The 23,985-nt window shown below is 37.3% G+C and overlaps 1 protein-coding gene across 3 annotated transcripts in view; it reads right to left on the bottom strand.

Annotated features, from left to right (window-relative positions):
* The window catches only part of LOC6035878 (coatomer subunit beta'), a 157,604-nt gene that overhangs the window by 72,630 nt on the left and 60,989 nt on the right, over positions 1-23,985 (bottom strand). For 2 of the 3 annotated variants that reach the window (XM_038252521.1, XM_038252518.1), the window contains exon 2: positions 1,312-1,352. The gene's annotated coding sequence lies outside the window, so the exon portion shown is untranslated. Of the gene's footprint in view, positions 1-1,311; positions 1,353-2,117; positions 2,136-23,985 lie in introns of those variants that run through there. The other variant, XM_038252519.1, reaches the window with a different exon arrangement.

Consider the following 23,985-nt stretch of genomic DNA (forward strand, 5'->3'; position numbering starts at 1 on the left):
GATGTTAACAGCTTATTTGAGAGCTAGAGAATGCCTTTCACTAACATTTCAGTCCAAATTTGTGCAATTCATGAGTAAAATCAAGTGTCCGAAATTCGAAGCAAAAGTGTCCGGATTTCGAATCAGCTTTTATCAGTGTCCGGGATTCGAAGCACAACAAGTCATTTTAATTTTCAAATTGTGATGCAAAATTGTTAGAAAATACATATTTTGCATGCATTTTCTTGAAACTGACTGTTTATACTAAAACCTGATGATATTTCTACATTTCCAACTTATTACATGATTTTTTGCCAGCTATAACAAAAATGATATGCTACTAAGTGTCCGGATTTCGAATCATGACGTTATCTCAGCAACTAATGGTCCGACTTACAATGTTAAAATATGAAACATTCGTGAAATTTTCCGATCTTTTCGAAAAAAATATTTAAAAAAATTTAAAATCAAGACTAACATTTCAAACGAGCCAAACATTCAATATTACGCCCTTTAGAAATGTTAGTCTTGATTTTAAATTTTTGAAAATATTTTTTTCGAAAAGATCGGAAAATTTCACGAATGTTTCATGTTTTAAAATTGAAAATTCCTTCTCTCTGTTAAAACTATTTGTTAAGGGTTCATGAATTCCAAACTATGTTGTTTGTATCATAGACATGTATTTGCACCCGCTCGAGAAAATAATTTGGTGGAACACTGGATCTGCCATGGGCGTTGAAGAGTTAAACTTCGGAAAAAAGGGGATTATACTGCATCATTCAGACACGACGGCTTAGTAGGTTGGGAATGGGTATATTTCCCTTAGGTTTATTCTAACTATGTTTTAATTTTTTCCCACATTATCCGCGATGGAATAATCATCATCAAAAGAAAATCTTTGGATGTTCATCAAGAGAAAAAATCCAAATGGAGCATGCTCTCCTCTCTCGCTCACGAAAGATCGGTAAAAAGAATCGAAAAAAATCATCATCTTGATTATTTGGCGGAACATCTTTTTCACTACTACACTTGCAAGAGTAACGTCACACGTCGAAAAATGACCTGTAACATTTTGTAGATGGGCAATGTGTGTTAACAAAGTGAAATAAATGACTTTAAGTGGTGCTGACAAGGAAATTAAAAAAAATCATCAGTAGATTGATTTTCTTGGAGTATTTCGGGAGCGATTTTCTTTTGCGTGATTTGCCTCCTCTCTCTTTCGCGGGTGAAGAAAACTCGCAAGCGAAATTGATTTTTTCGCGATTTTTCCATCCCTGCACATTATGAAAATATCCGATCTAAAAAATCTGATTTTTCATCAGTTGTACTTACCTAGGGGAAGTTTAATGTCTCGTTGCTTTCTTTGCTAATTTCTGAAAAGGAGAAGAAAACACTTTTTTAATAATACTATAGTCTACATATTTCAAAAAAAAAATCATTCTCCCTTAATCCTCGCCCAACGAAAAACAGCTGATTTGTTTTGTTCCCTGTCCGATTATCCGAAATAATGGACCACTGAATTCAACCGGCAAACGACAAACTTTTTTTTTTTCGCTTGTCCCTTCATCATATCACCACCATCAAAATCACTACCCCAAAGTGCAACAAACACATCCCCCGATACAGTCAGACTCGATGCCCTGCCGGTTCAGCGCACAAAACTCACTCAACTCTAAACATCGACCTGACCGTGACCCAAAATTTTACGAATAATTATTTCAAATTATTTCCATCACATTACAAAAATCCCGACCCCACCCCCCGACTCGCCCTCCGTGTGGCCGCTGTGGCTGCACGAGGGCATCTTTCCGGAAGACGGAGCAGCAGCAGCAGCCGTAACGGTTCAGTCTGCCAACAGCTGGTCCTGTATTTCTGGGCCTGGTCCACGCGGCCTCCGTTGTCTGGTGGCAAATGGTGATCGATCCCCCAAAGGTTTTTATTTTCTCTCACTCCCTCTTGTCCCGATTCACCCCACACCTTCCCGATTTCCCCCCTCACTTTTCTAGTGTACTTAAACGCAGCAGCAGCTCCGGCAATGGGTTTTCCATTTCGGCATCATTCATCCGGAATCACCTCCCCTCTTCCCGGGGTTTGGATCACCCCCGAAAAAAAAGCGAACCGGCAGCAGCAAAACTCACCAGAGTGCGAAATTCAACAGCCCTGGCCTGATGGCAGCAGCAGCCGTGGTGGTTGGTGTCGATTGTGTCATCACAGCAGGCTGCAGTTCCGGAACAACCGCCCCGGTCTGAGCTGTCAGGAGAAGTTTTTCTCAGCTGAGCTGGCTGCTGGAAAATTCACACAGCCACCCACACGCTGGCAGAAATTTCAACTCCAGTAAGCTCACGTGGTGCTGCCAAGCGTGCCGAACGGCAAATGAGCGCCGAAACCGGGCCAGTGCTGCCAGAATGGGATTTAAGCAGGACGAGATGATCAACAGGTTTTATGTGGTATCGATTTTGTTTAGATTTTCGTTGAATATATTTATTACCATTTGTGATATTGTTGATATAATGTCACAACCATATAACAAAATTAAAATGGTACTATTTCCCGAATTGTTGCACTTATCTTGACATATTCGAATGGTTGATTTTTTTTCCTACAATTTAATGAACGGTATCTATTCGTCATACGATTAGGATGGTTCGAAACAGATTGTTAGAACATAATTGTACTGTAGCCGGTATGATAAAAGTTATGATACTCGGTATGATTTAGTCAAAGAAACCTAAGCGGAAAATTTCCTAAATTTCCTAAGTCCTAATAATTGAAACAATTGCACAACAATTAATGGTACGATATAATTATTCCTCATATGTTTGGTATTATTTCAAACCGTTTTTGTATGATTGAGCCAAAAATGAATTTTAGCGCCAATGATTCAAACAATTGTTGAACAATTCATGGAGAAATATAACTTTTCGCCATATGGTAAGGATTTTTCGGAGCAGCTATTGTTAAAACATAAGGGTACCATAGCCGACGTAGTATTTCCAACTTGAAGTTCAGCGAAAAACTCTTAAGTCCCAATAATCCAAACAATTGTACAACAATTCATGGAACGATATAACTGTTCGCCTAACGCTTAGGATTATTTGAAACAGGTATTGTATGATTGAGCCAAATGAACTACAGCAAAAAAAAAATCTTAAGTCCGAATGATTCAAATAATACTTTAACAATTCATGGAACGATATACCTGAATTATGGCGAAAAATTTCTTAAGTCCCAACAATTCAAACCATTGTTCAACAATTCATGGAACGATATACCTGAATTCAGCGAAAATTTTCCTAAGTCTCAACAATTCAAACCATTGTTCAACAATTCATGGAACGATATACCTGTTTGCCATATAGTTTGTATGTAAAGCTAATTTATTTTCGTGATAATTTTTATAAGTCCAAATAATTTAATCAATTGATTGACCATTATCAGAACGATAACTGTTCGCCATGTGATTGGTCTATAATTTATTTGTATGGTTCTACCATACATGTTACAATATATTTATGATAAATTTTGAGGCCACATTTCATAATAAAATGCATTTTAAACCGCCAAACGTAATGTAACTGAGATAGCTCAATTAGATAAGGCAGTAGCACAACGGAAGAATCAACAGGAGACATCATCATCAAGCGGTAACAAATCCCGGACATTACACAAAAAAACGCTAACCATTAATAATCATATACTTACCATTCCCGTTAAATCCATAGTTCCCAGAACATTTGTAGAGTTTATTTTTTGGCTCCTCCCTTTTCAAATGGTGTCGGTAAGTGTCGGTAAAGCAGTTTACCATTTAAAATCATATTTTATTAATTTGTGGTACGGTTCACATAAAATAAAAATTGAACAGTTTGGGGTACGGTATGACTATGATCCACGAAAAAAATCCCTTGTAAAAATGTATTGTAACATAACCTAACGACCTATTTAATAAATTGTAAGATTGTTTGGGGAATGGAAATTGTACGGTTGCACCCTATTTGGTGTATTATCAAGATCATTTAGGAAAAATCATTCGACAAATGGTGACTGTATGGTTGTTGACTATGCGGGTATTGATTTCCTCAATTTTGAAATCATTAAAAACGATCAATTGGGTACTAAAGCCCTATGTCCATTTTTATGTACAACGGTAAAAAACACGATTAAAAACCATTTCTGATCACTTTTTTTCATTTTAATGCAAAAAAAATTTTGACTAGACAACATTTTATCGATGGATCAACTATGGTCCCCTTGGAACGAGCTGTCAAGTAGGAGCTTTTCTGTCAAAAAGGACCGCGAGGTTAATTTTTCAAAATTGATTTATAAATCCATTTTAAACTCTTTGTGGTCGTACAAAGTGTCTTTGTACTCAGAAAAATAAACTTTATCGCTGTTAACAATAATATCAGCAATCTAAGCTTCATTTTAGGACCCAATTACAATTCAAGAGATATTTTTCAAAAGGTTCTATGTGCAAAAGCAACACAAAGAACAGATCGTTTTTTTTTAGTAAACCAAACAAACATAGATACTTTCTAAAGATTATAAATGTGTTGTTATAATTTTTCACCAATGTTAACAATTCTGTTAAAAAATACATTTTTAAATAACTGTTATTTATTTTCAAATGTTCAAATGAGTGTCAATGAAACTGAATCAAAAATAGATTTACCTGTCCTTCAAGCTTTTGGAGTAAAATACTAAATTTTTCACAATATCTTTATAATTATGCATGCTTTATAAACAGTGCATAGCTTGTCGTTGTGAATAATTCATTAATCATTGTTATTTTTTTTAAATTACTCCCAATTTTGAAAATCATACTAATTTGAGTAATGCGGAAGTGCGGAATTAGAATTTTAAGTATTTTAACAAAAACTTTAATGAAAATCTTAAAAAAAAGGTTTGCATTTTTATTTAGATATGTTGAGTATATTCAATTATATTTACTGTTTAATGACTATCTGAGTATTAAAAAAACAACAATTAGTGAAATTTTCACTGAAAAATAAATTTGTTTTAATTTCAACGTTAAAAAAATTATGCATTTTGCGTCTTTAACTTAAACTTTTAAATTGGCTACATGACCGATTTGGTGCCTTTGGCAAAAATGTAGATTACGGTTAGGATTTTCAGAATAAAATGGGCTTTTTGATAATTGTTAGACCGTTGCAAGAAATTTTCAAGGTTTAAGTCGACCGTTGACTTTTTGCAAAATTCCAAATACAGCACCACAACAAGTTTTTTTTCGCCAAAAAAATATTGAATACTTAGATTTTTGTAAACTAATGATTGCATAACAACTGAGCAAGTGTAAAACGCATTTTAATTTTTTTCCGGTTTGTTTGATTTTTCGCTCCGCGTTTTTTCGTCTTCTGAGGATTTCTGTCAAATTCTTATCGGCTAGTTCTAGACGAACTTGTGAGTGGCAGTGGACAAGGTGGAGATGGTGGAGATATCCGGGATTCGCGTTGCGTTGCTGCATGTCCGGGAAGACGTCGCTGACCTGGGATAGAGCCTCAATCGCGCAGATGACGAGGAAATCTTTGCTGATTTGATGCGGCCGGATTGGCGGCTCCTAAGAACTTAGGAGCTGCAGTTTGGGACACAATCTGGCTGTGTCTTTCGAAGATTTTAAGATTTGCTGATTCTTGGTGAGAGCTTTCCATCATTATTTGCTATTCTATAAATATAATTATCTGCCAAATTTACACTAACACACCACACCTAACTGATCCGGAGCGTTTGGTACGGTATGTCCACGCATCCCTCCTCCCCTGTAGATTCTGTGGAATGTGATCCGTTCACAGAATCCTCTCTGCGGTAAACACAACGCAGTAGGGCTGGCCGCTTTAATTTTTATATTGCATTTTCGGATGATCTCGGATGTATTGCAACTATTAATATTGACAAGAAAAGTGCTTGGGGCGTAATCTAATCACAAGACTTTCCAGCATGCTTTCATCGGACTGGCTGCGTTTGTGTTAGATTAGATTAGATTAGATTAGATTTTTTTTAAATAGAACTTAAAATGATCAAAATTGATTTATAACAATTGTTAATTTTTTAATTGAAATTTTTCTTTTAGTTTTGAAATTATTGTCCTCGTTTATCTCTGAAAAAATATTTTCAGGAAAAAACTCGGCAATTTTTAAGGTAAGTTGTTATTTTGAAATACTGAAATACGGGTTTGCAAGTTCAAATTTAATCCAAAAATATTTTTTGGAACTAAGCTAACTTCGCTAGAATAGCTCAAAACAAAAAAAAAACGGAGGGAAAAAGTTTGTCAAAATCGTATTTTAGTATTTAAAAGTAAAATCAAATATCCAGAATATTTATTCCATTCATAATTTTTTGCGGATAATTTACTGAGGGTTGAAAAGTGGAGCGTAAAAGTGGAACCGTTTTTGAACTGTCAAAGCGGCACCATTTTACTGTTTGTCTGAAGAAGCGGTCATTTTTAGGAATTATAACGGAAATACATTCCAGGTAAGAAAATAGATTGTTGTGTCAACATGTGCAACAGTTCATATTGAACCAAAAACTTGAAAAAACGCAAAACAGGTTTCGAAACAGGTGATTAAAGTGTAAGCAAAAAGTCATGCTTGTGCTTGAACATCCTCCTACTTTCTGGATGTAAACAAAGTGGGATCATCCGAAAATCAAGTTACGCAAGTTCAAGTTCTATTCGTTAAATAAAACTTTGTCCAAAACATCGTATTGATCAGAAAATCTCTAGTCAAGATTTGGATTTTTAAATATTTTATATATAGGGATCATCCATAAACCACGTGGACTTCCTTTTGGAAACCTCAGACAGAAATTTTTGTTTGGAGCGTGGACAATAGCCAATCCCCTTTCCCCTTTCTATAGTGTCAACGTAGTTTATGGATAGCCCATAGCATTTTTGTTAAGAACATTTTCATGGATTTTTATTTTTTTATTTGGTTTCAAGAAACCAAAGATGCAAAATTGCTGATCTAGACATAAGAAATCCATACACCATATTTCATCCAAATAAAAAAATGCAATGGGAAGTCGACTTGCAAAACGTAGATTTTATAATTTGTAGTATGATCGCATTCAACAACCATTTTCATAAAAAAATCCTGGTAATTTAATTTAAGATCCATTGCCTATCGCTGGCAACTCTGCCAGTTTCTAGTCCCGATGCTCTCGTGTCCAGTGACTGCGTTCGGCACTACCTCAACCTGTTTCGACGTCACGTTCGTAAGGGGGCCTTCGATGTTCGTTCTTCCATCCGAGCGCGTTTTCCGGCCTGGCTTCGTCCAGGCGTAACACCGCCCTCCTGTACGGTGGTTACATGGACACGCCAGGTTCCCAGACAGACCTTATGTACTTTGGATCCCGACGACTCCGCGGTGCTCCAGCAAATGGGAGGCAGACTGGAAAATTTTGGTGCGCGCGCATGGTTCCCCAACACACAGAGAAAGCTGTTGTGTGTATGTGGGGGGAAACCCGTCATCGGAGTAGGCGAGCCCCAAACAAACAACACTCGCACGCCAGCTTCGTGGCGATGGCAACCCTGGACTCGAGAACTTCAACAAGCAGCAGCCGATCGGCAGCAGCAGTCTGTGATTAGTAGACTGTGCAAAATCTAGTTTATGATGGTGGTCGTAGCCTGCTGTTTGTACATAGCGAAGAGATGACAGGGTAGTCTTCCAGCTACGACCCCCCAAAAAAAGTGGCCACCGCTCGCGATGACGACGGAGGACCCGATTTGCCCGACGCCACGTGAGTTCGATGTTCCGCACCAGAGAGATTTAGACATAAATTTTCATACCCGGACGGGTACAGATGATTTCTGTGTACAAACCGGCGGCGGCTTGGCTGTGGTCCCGACGGCAGATACACCGAAATCGATGAGGACCTCCGCGGAGAAGGTTAGCGGGGGAATACGGCGGGGATATTCAGGCAAAAGCTAAATCATTTTAATGACGCGCAATCATTTGTTATCTGGTCGGGCGATAAATCATTTTCAAATAATGATTTGTAGCAGCCGTTGCCGCTTGGGGTTCCAAAAGGATGCTGGATGCCGTCGGTTGGACCGGTGACACACACACACATGCACACGCGGGGATGTTATTATCCTACACGCGATGAAGAGGATCCTTTCCGGAGAAAAGTGGAGCTTTGACTTTAGAGTTGATAAATTTATGGGATTTTCCAGCGACGAGCGAGCGGCGACAAAGGACATAAAACGGTGATGATAAGCACGTCAATGCCGCCGGGATGACGAAGGAGTTATAGTACGTGAAGTCATCTTGGGAGGGTACGTATAAAATAATAACAACCCTTCTATTATTTTATTCGTGGTCGTAGTTCAAATTACGTGAACGCTTGTTCACGATTTTCGGAAGTCATTTTTCTCCTTGATAACACTACTCGACAAAACAAAACTTGTGTCAAGGGATTGACGATATCTCATCCGTTCCTGAGAGAAAAGGCATCCCCGAATCCGATGCAATCGACAGAATTTGATTTTATGTCCACGCGGACTGATGCGAATCTGGTAAATTTTTTAACATAAAAAATCGAACAATTTAAAAAAAACCATGCGTCTCCTCCCAATTATATGAGCCATCTACAAGAATATGGAAGCGCCTAGTGCATAGCCATTTCCTTTAAGCACAACGGAAACAACCAATACAAATGTATAAAAAAGTTGTCAAGTTCTCTGGGGGTCCACAGCTAGCATTTTTTGTACGATTATAAAAAATAAATATTAAAAGTTTAAAATTAATTAATTTAAAAAACATATTTTTTGATTTATTTGTTTACTAAAATTTTATGTATCTCAAAGGTCAATGGGTCATCCAAGGACTCCCTGGAGTTAAGATCTACGAGTATACCGCCGTAACAAGCAAGAGGTCGTCGGATTTTGACCCCGGATCATGTGCGTATAGCATCAGTGGATATGGTAGACTACTATATGAATGTGTTGGGATGTTCATGGTCATCCAAGGACTCCCTGGAGTTAAGATCTACGAGTCTACCGCCGTAACAAGCAAGAGGTCGTCGGATTTTGACCCCGGATCATGTGCGTATAGCATCAGTGGATATGGTAGACTACTATATGAATGTGTTGGGATGTTCATGGTCATCCAAGGACTCCTTGGAGTTAAGATCTACGAGTCTACCGCCGTAACAAGCAAGAGGTCGTCGGATTTTGACCCGGATCATGTGCGTATAGCATCAGTGGATATGGTAGACTACTGTATGAATGTGTTGGGATGTTCATGGGCATCCGAGGACTCCCTGGAGTTAAGATCTACGAGTCTACCGCCGTAACAAGCAAGAGGTCGTCGGATTTTGACAACGGATCATGTGCGTATAGCATCAGTGCATATGGTAGACTACTATATGAATGTGTTGGAATGTCCATGGTCACCCAATCTTGTGTGTATAGCATCAGTGCATATGGTAGACTACTATATGAATGTGTTGGGATGTCCATGGTCATCCAAGGAGTCCCTGGAGTCTATGAGTCTACCGCCGTAACAAACAATAGATCGCCGTTTGGCTTAAGTGGTAAGCAAGGATATACGCACAAGATCCGGGGTCAAAATAAGACGACCTCTTACTTGATACGGCGGTAGACTCGTAGATCTTAACTCCAGGGAGTCCTCGGATGACCATGGACATCCTAACACATTCATATAGTAGTCTACCATATGCACTGATGCTATACGCACATGATCCGGGGTCAAAATCCGACGACCTCTTGCTTGTTACGGCGGTAGACTCGTAGATCTTAACTCCAGGGAGTCCTTGGATGACCATGGACATCCCAACACATTCATATAGTAGTCTACCATATGCACTGATGCTATACGCACAAGATCCGGGGTCAAAATCCGACGACCTCTTGCTTGTTACGGCGGTAGACTCGTAGATCTTAACTCCAGGGAGTCCTTGGATGACCATGAACATCCCAACACATTCATATAGTAGTCTACCATATCCACTGATGCTATACGCACATGATCCGGGGTCAAAATCCGACGACCTCTTGCTTGTTACGGCGGTAGACTCGTAGATCTTAACTCCAGGGAGTTCTTGGATGACCATGAACATCCCAACACATTCATACAGTAGTCTACCATATCCACTGATGCTATACGCACATGATCCGGGGTCAAAATCCGACGACCTCTTGCTTGTTACGGCGGTAGGCTCGTAGATCTTAACTCCAGGGAGTCCTCGGATGCCCATGAACATCCCAACACATTCATACAGTAGTCTACCATATCCACTGATGCTATACACACAAGATCCGGGGTCAAAATAAGACGACCTCTTGCTTGTTACGGCGGTAGACTCGTAGATCTTAACTCCAGGGAGTCCTTGGATGACCATGAACATCCCAACACATTCATATAGTAGTCTACCATATGCACTGATGCTATACGCACAAGATCCGGGGTCAAAATCCGACGACCTCTTGCTTGTTACGGCGGTAGACTCGTAGATCTTAACTCCAGGGAGTCCTTGGATGACCATGAACATCCCAACACATTCATATAGTAGTCTACCATATCCACTGATGCTATACGCACATGATCCGGGGTCAAAATCCGACGACCTCTTGCTTGTTACGGCGGTAGACTCGTAGATCTTAACTCCAGGGAGTCCTTGGATGACCATGAACATCCCAACACATTCATACAGTAGTCTACCATATCCACTGATGCTATACGCACATGATCCGGGGTCAAAATCCGACGACCTCTTGCTTGTTACGGCGGTAGACTCGTAGATCTTAACTCCAGGGAGTCCTTGGATGACCATGAACATCCCAACACATTCATATAGTAGTCTACCATATCCATTGATGCTATACGCACATGATCCGGGGTCAAAATCTCACGACCTTTTGCTTGTTACGGCGGTAGACTCGTACATCTTAACTCCAGGGAGTCCTTGGATGACCATGGACATCCCGAAGTACCCATAGACCTTTGAGATACATAAAATTTTAGTAAACAAATAAATCAAAAATATGTTTTTAAATAAATTAATTTTAAACTTTTAATATTTATTTTTATAATCGTACAAAAATGCTAGCTGTGGACCCCGAGAACTTGACAACTTTTTTATACATTTGTATTGGTTGTTTCCGTTGTGCTTAAAGGAAATGGCTATGCACCAGGCGCTTCCATATTCTTGTAGATGGCTCATATAATTGGGAGGAGACGCATGGTTTTTTTTAAATTGTTCGATTTTTTATGTTAAAAAATTTACCAAATTCGCATCAGTCCGCGTGGACATAAAATCAAATTCTGTCGATTGCATCGGATTCGGGGATGCCTTTTCTCTCAGGAACGGATGAGATATCGTCAATCCCTTGACACAAGTTTTGTTTTGTCGAGTAGTGTAATTAGAAAGAAACATAAGAAATTCCATGTTTGGTTACGATTGGACCATCCCTTTTTTTTTGACACCGCCCTCTTTTTTGAAAAACTACACTACTTTTGTTATTACTCGTAATTTTATAAAACCACAATACTTTCTACTGGATGCATTGTTTAGAAAATCCATAAAAATAAAATATCAAACCTCAAACACTATTTTGAAATTTTTGTTTTTTTTTTTATATTATCATGTTGACATAAGAATCGTTGAAAACATTGCCAACACATTGCCGAGCAACAGCCTCCAAAGATAAAATCTTTCCCTAAAAGTTTGGTTAAAATCGGTGAAGATCGAATCCAGAAGTGTACTTGAAAAATGATAATTTAAATAACCTGATATAATCATATGATACAATTTTCTTCAAATTTTGAAAGAAAAGAGATCTCTCATCTTATAATAGCAAATTAGTCACAAAAAATTAGGTATTATATATTTCTTTTTTTTCTATATTTTGGTTTGACAAAACCTATTTTTTTTCAAGATATCACTTCACTATCATCAGCCAAATAATGCGTGTTAAAATTATTTTATCAAAAAGTGCTCAAAGACAAATTTGTAGGAAACATTACGGGCTTTCTGAAAAAATACACGCCACCTCTATGAGATTTTTCAATCTTTAAGTTTCAAAGTTAAATTTTAAGCTGATTTAATTTTTTTTTGTTCAAAATTTTTGAGGAAATAGCCTAAGATGTTACAAAAAGATTCACGAAAAATGCAGGATGGCATGTCTCTCCTAAAAAAAAAACAAACATCATTTACTAAAACTGTTTTTTTAGAAAAATGGTCTAAACATCAAAATTTTCAAAAACCGATAGTACGAATCGAATTTTACATGAAAGTCTCCATAATGTCCATTGTCATATGTCCAATCCTTGTGAAGATACAGCGGATTTGAAAAAAATGTTATAATAGGGTTTTTGGTGGTTTTTAGCAAATTCTATATGACAGACTATATTTTTCAGTTCAGTATAACAGTTTTAGTAAATGATTTTTGTATTTTTTTAGGAGAGACATACCATCCTGCATTTTTCGTGAATGTTTTTGTAACATCTAAGGTTATTTCCTCAAAAATTTTGAACGAAAAAAAAAGTGACATCGCCCTAAAATTTAACTTTTAATATCAATAATTGAAAAATATCACAGAAGTGGCGTGTATTTTTCTTACAGTGTATATTTTTTTCAGAAAGTCCGTCCAACTTCCAACAAGTTTGTCTTTGACCATTTTTTGACGCGAGCTTCGAGATACAGTAATTTTTAAATTACAAAAAAAAATGCATTTAAATAACTTACGCACTTCTCAAATGACATTTTTGAGTACAATTAGCTTCATATACACAAACATGTCTTAAAAAGTTTCATTGAAATCGGAGAGAACCGGGTACAAAAGCACTCGAAAATTTCTGATTTGAGATGGAATTGCTCTTATTAAAAATTCCCAGTTTCAGCCGAATAAAAAAAAAATAACAGGAACTTTTATTAGTTGATTGTTTAAAAAAAAATCAAGCTAAATATATCTTTAGATATTCTTCAACTTGATTTTTTGGTAAAGTTTGCTGAATGCTGCTGATTATACAGCAGTTCCATATGAAAGTTAAAGAAAAAATAAATAAAAGTGCTTCGATTTGGCTCAAAATTTTTCTGGTGGTTCCTTGGCCAAAATAATTAGACCCGTATTTTTTTGTTTGGCCATTAGGGTGACCTACGCCGTGTTAGGGTGGTCCGAAAAAATGGCAATTTTCGTCGATTTTCACAAAAACCACTCTTTTCAAAAAATCATAACTTCGCTCCATTTCAGCTGTCTTGGGTGCAAAAGAAAGATGATAAGTTTGACTTCCAAGAAAAAAAAATGTGGAGTTTCAGAAATCTAGCCTAACATTTGAAAAAGTCTTATGAAAACATCAAATGCCGTTTTGTCTGGACCAAAAAGCCTATATCTGAAAATATTTTTAACGGATTCCTCAGACAATTTTACATAACATATCAAAAATTGGGCGAGGTTCATTAACAGGATTCAGAGCTAATTAAAAAACGCAACTTTTGGTACCCTAACATGTATAGGTCATCGCTGAAATTTTCGAGTTATCGCAGTTGTTTTTTTTTGCCGATTTCGTCAATTTCCCGATTTCGCGCGCGGCGCGTCCAAAAACCCGGATTTTATTTTCAAAAAATCATAGCTCTGAATCCTGTTAATAAACCTCGCCCATAAAAGTAAATTTTTCCCTGTTCCTGAGGGGAACACCCTTGAAGAGTATCGGGGCCGGCATTTACAAAGCGGATTCAGTGGCAGTTTCATTCTCAACTTAATGTTAACATGTTAAGGTTAATGTTAACATTCCATAGGTCGCCTCCTAAGGTGTCGTGATAAGGTCCAGTTTGTGACGATACACTACCGTCCCTTTACTAAGCAATCGATTCCAGAAGGGAAAAGATCACCAGTTGTGTTGGTCCGAGCCGGGATTTGAACCCCGATCTACCGCTTACGAGGCGGAAGCGTTACCACTGGGCTACGTGGCTCGGTCCAAAAAAACCTCGCCCATACAGTTGAAATAATTTGATTTTAGAAAACAAAAATCCTGTAATTCTTATCTACTATCATCAACAAAAATAACAGTGCAGAAAAAATCAGTTAAGTACACATTTGAGAGATATAAAGACCAATTATTCAGACCTGTTCATCCGCTTGTATCCGTACGACTCGTGCTAAAAACATTATCATTTTGCAACTTGTTGTATAATAGTAGTTTTATCAACAAGTTGCAAAAAGAAGCCGGTAAACCTCGTTGGATTGATGTACGATTCGTGTTGAAAAAAATCAAGTTTTGCAACGAGTTCATGTCAATTATCCAAAAGTTCCATTCAATGCAATCATAAATTAAATATCTCGGTAAAGAGTTTGGCAACATTGTTCAACATGAATCCATACTGCCCACATTTTTGTTTCAATTAGTAACTCTACCTAATGAACAAATTTTGCATAAAAATAACTCAAATCTTGGTATGTCCACATTCTCCCTGTATCCATGCTTCCCGGTCCAAGCCTGATGAAGAGAATGCTGCCTGCCTGCCTAACAATGGCCATGCCAAGCGGCCCGAGGCCTCCCCTTAGTATTCCGTTTTTGTTCCTTTCCGCCCCGGTTTCGCTCTGGTTCCAGAGTTTATTTTTGGATCCAATCTGGTGGAACACGATGTTCGACCAGAAAGCTTATAAGTTGCCCACGTGGTCCGAAGGGGGGATGGTAGCTGCAGCAAGTTGGGTAAAAGGTAGAATCGCCTACAGTTTTCCTCGGAACAAACCATAACCTCAACATGCACACCCACACTCACATGGCCTCGGTGGTGCTCGGTCCCCGGACGGCCCCATACAATTTTGTTGATATTTTATACGCATGACTGGTTTTAATCAAAAAATATTTCAGCTTGCCCGTTGGCTGGAAAAATTTAACAAATAACAAAGAAGCGGCAAAAACACTACACACGAACACACACACACAGTGCATCAACACACTGACTGTGAGCTGTGAAAAAAGGGAAAACAAAGTGAGAGCGAGACGGAAGTCGACAAAGTCCTCTCTCTCTCGCACTTTTTCCACCCCCGCGAACGACAAGAACAGCGCGGCAAGAAGAGCAAGTTATGATAAAATAACATCTCGTTTTCACCACCACCACCACCGGGACGCAGCAGGCATTGACGAACCCCTCGTTAGCTTTGCATGTGGAGAGGATCCGTGCACCCCTCGGAAAGGTGCTTTTGGTTTTCCGGACTTGTTGGAAGAAAGTTTGTGGGTTTGACTTGAAAATTACTTGCTGGTGTAAGTTGAACATTTTTGGGAATTAAAAGTTTTTTTTAAGGTAGATTTTGTGTTGAAATTTCATGGAATACTACTGTTTTGAACTTTTTGGAAATTAAATAGCGAAAAAACAACGATTCAATCGCCCAAGGGTTTGTTCAAATATTACGTCCAGAGATTTTCGGAGTTTCAGATCCACCCCTCCCCCTGTCACGCACTTTTCCTATTCATGTAACATAGGAGGGCTTTTGTTAATTTGATTTGGTTAACCGCGGTGGATTTTCTGGAAATAATTCGAACTGTCAAAAATCCACCAAAGCATCTACATTGATTGATCGCAAAAAAATCTGTGGTGGAAAAGTATCCACCGGTAGATGCTTTGGTGGATTTTTGACAGTTCGAATTATTTCCAGAAAATCCACCGCGGTTAACCAAATCAAATTAACAAAAGCCCTAGGATGTCACAAACCCTTGACCTCCCCCCTTCCTCTATTCATGTACACTGAGGAAAAAGAATGTAAGGTTTTCATAAGACTACATCTTATGTGCTGCCTGATTTGAGTATCCACTAGGCTCTCGCGATTTTCATAGACGATCTTATGACTGTCACTATAAATTCATATGGTTATAACTAAACTTTACTTATGTATTTGGTCCACTGTTGATAGACTATGGACTTCATAAGAAATTCTTTTGGAATTCATCTGTAATTTTTCAATGGTTTTCGCGTATGATGCTAGTGTGAAATTTTTTGACATTTCAAGATGGCGAAAGGACGGATCGAGCAGACAATTTAAAACGCTCGCTTCTCCAAATCGCCCCGTAGTTCGTTCCGGTAACTACTTCACAAAGCTGCCGCCGCCGCTATGAGTTTTACCGCGACCTCCAAGACACAGGTAAGTTCTGTGGCGGGTGTTTCGTGAGTTTTGGTTCGAATTTGAATATTTTGTTTTGGTATTTTAGGTAATATCAATGGCCGTTGGTTCCGCCGGCGGCTCTCCCCAGCATCCTCCAGAAGGATCCGGAGAATAGCATCGGTGAGGACAGTTCCGAGCAGCGGTCGGAGGTTTAAGTTTGATTGACGCGGTCATGCCGAAGGTGGGGGCCATCCGGCAGAACATGCCGAATCACCAGCAAAAGACGATTAAACCGGAGGCTGCGTAAACCAACGGGACGACGAGCAGCGGAAGGAAATGAAGTGTTGGGTATATTACGATAATTTATAAATATATACGTTTAAAATTTAAATAAATTTTTGTTTTCATTCAATTAAAAATAAGAAAAAATGGGTATAAAAAACAATGTTTATCAATATAATCTCCATGAGCATTGCCATATATTCTGTACACAATTCCATCTATGAATGTCATAAGATAACTCAATGGAAATCTTAATTGACGGCTTTGTCAAATTTCCCCTCCCAGCCATAAGAAAATCTTATGACATCCGAATAAAATCCTGATGTCGAAAGGTCATAAGACGTTCTTATGGATTTTGCCAGTACTTTTTTCTGAGTGTACTTAATTTTTGAACGTACCCCAAGGACAAAAATTTAACGGTCATTTTAAATTACTGGAAGATCACCATGATAGTTTTAAACGCAACTAAGCTCATTGACAAGCATTTGACAGTTGTTTTTTTCCGTGGTTTCTACGTTTAAAGATGGCTCTAGTGAGGAGCTATCGATCAATTTTCTATTTGAACACGGTTGCATCTGTTCGTCTGTGTTTGAAGCGTAAATTAAAAAAAAATATTAGCAGCACAACTTTTAACTATTAAATTAAAAAAATAAGACTATAATCATTCACTTTTAGGTAGATTAATCCCAGACTACCACTAAAAGCTTTTTGCTTCATTTTCGAGCACAATATGCGGAATGATATTTTTGGTGCGGTCTGGGTCTGGGCTCTGTGGGTGGGCCGATTTGGCAAAGAAGCTTACAACACGATGGAAAATGTTTCTGATTTTAACTGTTTTTGGGTGTTTTTTTTGAAACCCTCATTCCTTTTGATTGTGTTTTATAAAAAAAAGTCTAAGAAATTTTTCGTACATTTCAGACAAATACATGTTTAGCTTGAATGATAACTTTAAAAATTTCACAATTAAAAAAAACTATTTTGCATATTGAAGTTTCAATTGTCCAGAGTCACACCAAACATTGGTATGGCTCCAGGAGGGGTGGAGAATGAAAAAGCATCCGAAAAATGCTTTTTCCGATACTTTTTGTTGTGTTCTGCATTCATAGAATAAGACCTGAAGCTTTTTTTTGTTCATTAACATACAGCACAGGCCTTTCGAGTAAAAATATGTATTAAAGCAGCTTTGCAGCCAGATTTTCACATTTGTAACAATTTACTCGGATTCAGGATGGAATAGAAAACATTGCATTGTTCTAGCAGAAACTGAAGAAAATGTTTTTTTTTAGAGTTTGTTTATATTACATATTACAATAGTTTCAGACCCTTTGTCTTGTTGTTCTTGTTTTAAGGGATGACATGGATGTTAATCGGTCAAATTTATCTACCCTAAACTGGGGTCAATCGGGACACATGGGGCGAACTGGGACAGCAGTTTTAACCATGTTGGAGCACAATCTTTTGATTTTTCTGGTTGGTTTCGGTTAGAACAGACTCAGGCCAACAAAATGTGTACATCCATTTCCATATTTAACAGCTTTAAGTGCTCTCTATTCAGACTGAAGCCCCGATTCGCCCCAGATTACAGTATCTAATCTTTTTTACAGTTTGAATATCCTAAACATTTGTAAATCTTCTAAATTTACAGTTTCAGAACACGAATTCCATGATATCTTTTCACTGTGCGTTGGCCAAATATTTAGATGATTTTTTAATGTGCTAAAGTTGCCAAATGAAATGATTCTAAAAAAAATTAATAAAAAAATAATTAACTATAGGCAGTACAAATTCAAAATTATAATTAAAAATTTTGAATACCCCCATCAGGGGTGATATTGGGTCTGTGAGGTGAGATTGGAACATACAAAAATGCTGAAATTTGTATTGCCCAATCTTACCCCCCAGACCCAATGTCACCCCTGATGACGGTTGTATTGGTTTTGTAAAGTTTATAATACATATTTGATTTATTTTATTTTTATGTTCATTAGACCCATACACAGAAAAAATCAATTCTCCTTATCGTGAATAGCGCGAGAGTGTGTTAGTTTGTAACAAAATTTACACGCAGACATAGGCAAATCGAGTAGAAAGATTCGTCTGTCAAAATCAGCTATGTCTCTTGTTATACTACGAGCACGTGGAAAACAGCTGGTTTTTACAGGCGATTTGTCTACTCGATTTTTCTATGTCTGCGTAAAAATAGTGTTTACAAAATCAGCTGCTTGGAATTCAGCCATTCACAATCGATCAAAACCAAAACATTACTTAAAATACAAATACTAATACAGAATCATGGTGTGCGTGAGAGAAACTGTGGAGCTCTCTATTGTGTTAATGAATTTGAGAACCACGGAGGATTTTTTCAAGAGTATGGTGCATTTGCACTATAAACGTAAATATATTCCTTCGTGGTTCTCAAATTCATGAACACAATTCAAGATTTCGGGAAATGAGTTTTTTCCGTGTAGTTTTGTTTGGTGATTAGGGTGCTCCTATTTAAAATAGGATGGTCAAAAAAATTGCCTACATTTTCCAAAAATCAACGGCTGAATAAATTTAAAAAAAGACATTTATAAAACATAGCTGTATACACTTAGGGGCAGGGGGGAATGGCCCGCCTAAGTGAAATGCATCCAAAACCATAGAAAAACATGCAAAATTATGAAGTCAGTGTCGTAGGCTTATGCTTTGGTATTTTCCTTTCAATGTTGTATACATGGTTGATAATTTTTTTTTCACTTAAGACTATTTTGAGCCACTCAAAAAAAAAAAAAAGTTTTTCCGACTGCTTTTCCAGGGTGCCGGGCAGAATGGGCCACCTTACAAAACAAGCCATTTCGTCTAATACAATGTTGAAGGATGATAAGAAATGATTCAAGGGACCTTTTCACCATAGTTAACATTAAGTTTGATCACTTTTAATAAAACAGTCACTTCATAAAACAAACATTTTTGAAAAAAGTGTAAATTAAATATGTCCAAATAAGACACTATTTTTACAAATAAGCATCAAAACAACTAAAAATCAACTAATGTTGCATTAAACGTGATTTTGAAGCTACCAGGAGTGAAATAATCCATTTTATTTAATTTTCAAAACTTTTGATTGCTTTTAAAGGGATATAAAAGGGTGGTCCATTCTGCCCCCAAGTGGATTTTAATTTAACACTTCCACTACCAAGCCTCTAAATGATTTTAAGATTCCGTTCTTGTTTGTTTACCTTGGTAATAGCTCCCGATAACATTCTAAGCTGGGCGATGAATAGAGCGAATGCGTAACGTGATTTTCGAATGATCCCACTTTGTTTACATCTACAAAGTAGTAAGTAAAGTAAATCTTTCCCTGTCCCTGAGGGGAACACCCTTGAAGAGTATCGGGGCGGATTCAGTGGCAGTTTCATTCTCAACTTAATGCTAACATGTTAAGGTTAATGTCTGGAGTTTTTTTTAAAAGGCCCAATAAACCAAATTTTAAGTTTTTGCTTTTTGGGTGTTTTTTAATACCCCAGACTCAAGGCGGTTTCAAAAACACCCAAAAACTGGAAATTTGGTTTATTGGACCTTTTCAAAAAAAAACCCCAGATGTTAACATTCCATAGGTCGCCTCCCTAAGGTGTCGTGATAAGGTCCAGTTTGTGACGATACACTACCTTCCCTTTACTAAGCAATCGATTTTAGAAGGGAAAAGATCACCAGTTGTGTTGGTCCGAGCCGGGATTTGAACCCCGATCTACCGCTTACGAGGCGGAAGCGTTACCACTGGACTACGTAGCTCGGTCATCTACAAAGTAGGAAGCTACTCAAGCACAAACATGAGTTTTTTCTTACTGGTAAATGAGCTGTTTTATAATCGGTTATTTTTGTTTCACTCAACTAGCCGTTTATGATATTTTTTTTTTTTGCTGGAAAATTGATGTGTTTTGAAGTTTTGATCGGTTAGAAGAGGTTTTTCTTTTTTACGGATGACGAAGAACTGCGGCGAGAGTGTCATTATGCGATGTCGCAGATAAATTCCCTGGCTGATTTTGGAATCCTACAGCTCTTCCTGATCCAGCGAAAAAGATCTTTAATTCTAGCTAAGTTTATCCAACAAACAAAGAAGATTTTCACTAAACCAGTAGGTTTTCAAACGGAATTAAATTAAGATTAAGACAGCTTCTGGATGGATACAACCGCATCAATTCCATAACTTCAATTCATAATCATAAAAAAAATATGCTCTCGCCTTCATCTTTTTAAAGATTTCTTGCCACTAATTTTTCATTCTTAAAAAAAAAAACAATTTAATGATCGATAACAATACTCTCTACTTTTGTCGAGCAGTAAATTGGTTCCACTTTGACAGTTCAAAATTGAGGCCGTTTTGCGAACCATTATTCAGCACCCAGATTCTAAGCATTGAACAAACTGTTTCAAACTATCTAACTTTTCAGAATAGTAGTTTATGCAACAAGTTGCAAAAAGAAGATTTTTTCAGCACGAGTCGTACATTTATCTAACGAGATTTACCGAGTTAGATAAATACGACGTGTGATGATAAATCAAGTTTTGCAACGAGTTCCATACAACGTTTTTTGCAACTCCGAAAACACCATTTGGACAGAATTATAGGACAAATGTCCATGTATTGAGTCAATGAATCGTTCAAATAAAAAAAAATGTTGAAAATTATAACTTTTCCTAACAAGTGCTGAAAAGTTCAACTTTTCAGCATCCATTTCAGTGCTGAAAAGTAGAACTTTTCAGCATTTGTTTTGAAATGGGTTACTATTCGATTCTGTTATTTTTGGTACAGAAAAGTAGGCTGTTTCGTCGTTCAAGAATGACATGAAAAGTTTCACGACGGAATTGCAAAAAGCTTATTTAAAAACCTCAAAATAAATAGAACTTATGTGGTTTTGTAAAGAAATTTACATTTTAGCTCATAATTTCGAAAAATACAATGAATTCAAACGTGGTTTTCGATTTGGTGATGTTATTTGACGTCTTTTATAAGACCCTGGCCTTATGGTTGGTCTAAATCCATTCTAAAGCGGTCCATTCTGCCTCCTTTACCCCTACATATCAAATGAAAACATTGTTTGCTGACTTGAAGGTTTCGGAACCATAGAGCTCAGCTCACCACTGAAGTATTCATTTATATTTTTTAGGATGTTTTAGGCAACATATCCAACAATGGGGAATATCCATGACCAGGATTCTGAGATATGTGTTTTTCTAAATAAAAACCAATTTTGATTAAATATAATATCTTTTAGGGAAAAATACCGAGTTTTAGACCCAAATTGACCAAATGTTTAGAAAAAAAAACTTGTTCAAAACAGTTTTTTAAATATTACAGTAGGTACTATTACACAATTAATTACAACTTACCTTCTCTTTCAAATCAATTACTACAGATTCAAACACTCCCCAAAGGTCCATTTAATTCAACCGGAAGGTCCATTCTAGTCCGCAGTAATCACCACCGACAACTGACCACTCCACCGAGTGTTACGCAAGTGTTACCAGTTGAAAAGATCTATTACCTTCCGCTGCTGGGACGGATCCAAATAATTGATTTAAATGGTAACCTATTAATCTAGATCCCGTTCGTTCCCGATTTGTGCCATGGTGGAGCAGTGATTTACGACCGGGGGCCTTCTTCCTTTTCGAGCAGGAACAACCGCCTAGGACGGGGACTGTAAATAATTACCAGCAATTAAAATATTCACTTTGCAAGTGGAAACGCTGAAAGTTTGCAACAACAACATCGAAAAAAGGACCTCGGCAATTGTTGCTCTCGAATGACAGGATGATGAATGCGAATGTAAATTCTCACGTGTGCCGAATCAGCCATGCGTCTCCATTAGTGGGATTTTCCCTTGGGAAGGCGGGAAAACCATGGAAAAAAAAAATCACGGCAAATGTATTCATTTTCTCCGCGCAGCGGTTCTATTCATTAGAAGGTGTGGTCTTATCCCATAGTAGAGTTATTCTTTAGGTTTTCGCAAAAATAGAATCCGATTTGTACTTTTTTATCTGATTTTTTAAACAATTTTTTTTAGGAGCATTGATATAATTGAAAAACTGAGAAAATTAACAATTTTCAGTTTTAGACTTTGTAGATCAGACCTACTGAGCTTCAACTGACAACATCTTGGTTGTCATCAGTTTAATTTACATATCAACGTGGTAGATGGTGTCTTTCACTTTTGATGCAATGACTGTCGATGATGGTTTTGAATTCAGGGTCCAGAAATAGTAAATAGAAATGAAAATATAATCACTATATGTAAAATGCTTCTACTAACAACACAGAGAAAACCATTTTTTGATTGAAACATTCTGATTCGAGATTTGGATGTTTTTCTAAAACAAACATGGCCGTCAAATGGCCGATTGGGACTGATGCCTTCCTTTTTTGTGAAATGTTCTGCTTTTTTCAATAAAAATAAATTATAAAACCAACCCTGACATTCAAAATTGTCAAAAACTAATGTTTTCAGTAATTTTGAAATTTCCTAAGCTTAATTCAAATAAAATTATTCGAAAAACAAACCAATTTGCGAATTTACAGAGACAAGGGAAAATGTGTAGAAAACGGAAAAAAAAACTCTCCGCGCTGAATGATGGAATGTTAGTGAGTAAGTGTATGCGTGTGTGTGTGTATGCAAGAAAATGTTACCATTAAGGTAATGAGAATTATGGTCTTCATAAAAATTGAAAAAGAGCACTTTGGCGCTGCTCCCCCGCGTTCCTCATGAATATGCAGAGAATAGGGTGGCGCTAGCTGCAATAGAGTCATCCACCAGTGTATGTTTGTGCTTGATCATTTTTTTTTTCTATTATTTTGTGCTAGCTCACCGAAAAGCACTCCACTCTGTTCTACTTGCTGGTGGTGTGGGGGCTTTCCGCGGCGAAAAGCTTGGCTTTTTCCTTCATGAAGAGAGCGTAAAAATATAATAAGCGCGTTTCAGCCAACTGTAATGTGTGAAGTGGTTTGCTACTAGGTTGTGTGCGATGGTTGTAGAACAAGTAGCGATTTGCAACAAAATTGTGGTATAGTGGTTTGGCTACTAAAAGCGTATAAATCCAACCAACTGTTCAGAAATTTCCAGAATGTGCAAAAAATCATTGACCAAGTTATGAATTTTTCAATCAATACTGTTTTTTATCAAAAAATCAAAATACTGGTCGCAAAAATTTTTCAACTTCATTTTTAGATATAAAATCAAATTTGCAATCAAAAAGTACTGCAGTGAAATTTTGATAAAGTTCACCGTTTTCAAGTAATAGCCATTTTAAGTTATTTTTTTTGAAAATAGTTTCAGTTATTCATTTTTTAAATTAGTGCCCATGTTTGCCCACTTTTTATTAAAACATTTTTGAGAACCCGAGCAGACGGAAATAACTTGGGAATAACATTTTTTGATACTTAAAAATACTAGGCCAATAACATTTTTTGTTATTTATAACAAGATAACAAATAACAAATTCGTCGTTATGATTTTTGCCTTCCTCACTGAGGTAAGGCTATAATCCTGCTCTAAAAATGAACTTTTTATTAAAAGCTCAAAGACCCACCTTCATGTATACATATCGACTCAGAATCGAAAACTGAACAAATGTCTGTGTGTGTGTATGTGTGTGTGTATGTGTGTGTG

Source organism: Culex quinquefasciatus, chromosome 2, assembly GCF_015732765.1.
Source record: "Culex quinquefasciatus strain JHB chromosome 2, VPISU_Cqui_1.0_pri_paternal, whole genome shotgun sequence".
NCBI classification, from domain to species: Eukaryota; Metazoa; Arthropoda; class Insecta; order Diptera; family Culicidae; genus Culex; species Culex quinquefasciatus.